The sequence below is a fragment of the Thamnophis elegans genome, chromosome 2, assembly GCF_009769535.1.
Source record: "Thamnophis elegans isolate rThaEle1 chromosome 2, rThaEle1.pri, whole genome shotgun sequence".
Taxonomy (NCBI): Eukaryota; Metazoa; Chordata; class Lepidosauria; order Squamata; family Colubridae; genus Thamnophis; species Thamnophis elegans.
In genome coordinates this window covers 25,470,112-25,473,282 of record NC_045542.1, presented here as the reverse complement: position 1 = coordinate 25,473,282, position 3,171 = coordinate 25,470,112, and positions in this window count along the sequence as shown.

Sequence of the window (3,171 nt, the reverse complement as noted above, 5' to 3'; positions counted from 1 at the left end):
TAGAAAAAAACCAACAGAAACCTGTCTTCTCCAATTTGGCACCCTGCAAGTATGTTGGGCTTTTTCTTTTTTCTTTTGCATTGCTAAAAGAGGTGGTAGATGTTGCCGTGCCAACAGAACTACAAGGGACCAAGTTAAGAAATGCTACTATAAAGTGTGAGAGATGAATTTAAACATGCCAACACATATGTCAAAGTGTCCATTATTTGCCTGGAGCCGGGAATCAAAATAAAACTTTCCCCTATGTTTGAAGTGGTTTAACTGTTTTAGAAGAATGTGAGCATAATCTAGCTAAAACCATAGAATGCCAGGATTTGAAAATATATGAGTTTTATTAAGGCCTTGCAATTGTTCCCATAGAATTCAAACTTTTTGCTGTCTATACAAGAAGAGTTTATTTAGATACTCTTCCAAGCAAGCTAGCCATAGTAATGAGAGTTTCACTGTAATGAGTTGTATCCTTCACTGGCACAGTTTCTTCACTTAATCCGCTCTCAAGGGTATCAAAGATCAGTACAGATCATGAGTTTAAAATATAAACTCATACAGTAGATGCTCCCAGTTTGTGGCTCTGCAATATATATCCCCTATATGTATATAAGGCACAGATCTCTACTTCACAGATGGTACGCACACACGGTTATATAAAAATTGAGCTTGTCTCTGGAGACATGGCTGAAGCAGAGCTTTTGGCCTTTTAATAATTCACATGTTATTTATCATTATGACATATTCTGGCTATAAGCAGGCAATTATAGTAATTCTAAAAATATGCACATCCAGTACAAATCCAGCTGCTCTTCCAATGTACCATGTTTCCCTGAAAATAAGACAGGGTCTTATTTTCTTTTGACCCCCGAAATAAGAGCTTCCAGTGGTGGGTTCCTACCGGTTCGGACTGGTTCGGCTAAACGGTAGTGGTTTGGCGGCCTGGGTCGCTGGAACTGGCAGCAACCCAGGGCTGCCACTCCCCTGAACTGGTTCTCCGGGTGGCGCCGTAGGCACCGCTATCTTGTTTTTCAGTTCTGCACATGCACAGAACAATTTTAATTCTTTAATTGTTGAATTTTAATTGTGGCTTGTGTGCGCTCCACATGCACAAGCACATGCATGGCCTTATGTTCAGGGAGGTCTTATTATTTTTGAGGTGCAGGAGGCAGTAAGGGTGGTCACCTCATGGCTGTTGCTGTGTTGCAATATTTTTGGGGAGGGCTTATTATCCAGGGAGGGCTTATTTTTGGGGAAACGGTATGTATGACTAATAATATTTTTAAAAAACTTTTATCCCACTTAATTCTTAACAACAGTGCGCTGCTCACAGAGAAATTACAATAAAACCAATAAAAGATAAAAGATGGCAAGTGTGATAAAAAAAAAGGGATCCCACTATCCTTTGTCAAAGGCTAGGGGAAAACCCTGGTTTTTACGCATCTCCTAAACAACAACAGAAAGAGAGACATCCAGATCTTGGGGGGGACATTGTTCGAGAGGGCAGGGGCTGCTATAGAAAAAGTGTACTCCTGGGGCCCTTATATATGCCATTCTTTAATCAAAGGAATCCATAACCCCCAACCCTGCAGGATTGATTGGACAAGGAGATGTTATGGGAAACAGACAAGGCCCTATGCCATGTAGGTCTTTGTAGGTAACGATCAGCATTTTTAATTGCACCTGGAAACAAACTGGTGCAGCTTGTGAAGCAGATGCATTATGTAGGCGCACCCATTACTGCTTTCACTGCTGCATTCCAGACCAGTTAAAGGTTCAAGGACAGCACTATATCAACCATGTTGCAGTGGTCAAGTCACTAGGTGACTAGGGCATAAGTGACAGTCTGTCAAATTTGATTGCATAGTGTGACGTATTGTGATGCATCACAACGGTTTCTGCCTTTGCGAAGCCAGGATGAGTGTGGTCTGAACACGACGCATCCAGTCTGTGGTCGCCAATTTGACAGGCCTGGTCTAACTCATCTAGGATAGGGTGCAAATGATGCACCAGATGGAGTTGTGGAAAGCTGACACCTGTTCTTCTAATAGGCGCTGTGAATCCAAGAAGATCCCTAGATCCTACCAATTCTGAAGGGGGAAGTGTTACGTCATCCACATCAGCGATGGAATATCCCAAAATCTGGTCAGTCCCAAAACCCACAATGATCCAATCTGGGTAGGACTGAATCATAGACCCTTCCTTCCCATTCAAACTTGTACAGCCTCTAGGCACTTGAATCAGAATCTTCCATAACCTCATTAGGCTGGAACAGAATTAAAAGTTACAATTGGGTTTTAACAGCATACAGATGGTACTGAATTCCAAACTGGTTGAAAAAATCACCCAGCAGTTTCATATAGATGTTGTAAAGGAAGGAAAAGAGAGTAGAATTCTACAATATTCCATACAGGAAGTGCCTAAGGAGTGATCTCCCCCTTCCCAACCAACACCAACTGAAACTGGCCCCACATGAAATAAGAGAACCACTATAAAAACAATGCCCCTCAATCTCCAACTCACAAAGCCAGTTCAGAAAAATATTGCGGTTGATAGTACTGAAGCTGCTAAGAGATCAAGAAGATAATAAAAAATATTATTTATCATTATTTACTCACACATATAGTAAATAAAGCTCATTTATTTTCAGCAGAAGTGATCACAATCCAGAATTTCATCTAGAAAACTACATCATCTATATCTATACTAAAAAATTACACTGATTTTAGACAATCTTTGCTCCTTGAAAATGAATTCCCTTGAGTTCAGTGATATATAGTCCCTAGTAAATGTGATTAGAGCTGCTGAAGCTTTTCTAATTTACATTCAAACTGAATTATTAATATGAATATTTATATGGTTTCTGAATATAGCAGTCATGCTATCACTCTTTCATAATTTTTTCCAGGCTAAATATGTAACATTCCTCTAGCTTTTCCCTGTGGGACCTGGGCAAGGGGTCACTTACTACTTCTATTGGGTCCCCCACCAAACATATTGCAATTTTTTGAAATCTTTCTAAACAAAACACCTCAGCTAAATGAGGCTCAGGAATAGGAATGTATGGCCCTTCCTCCTTATTATCCCACATGTAAGAATCAAAGCATTATAGAGCTGGAAGAAGCAATTTACGTCATGAAGCCCAAGTTTAGTAATCCAAATTAAAACATTCTCAACAGATGG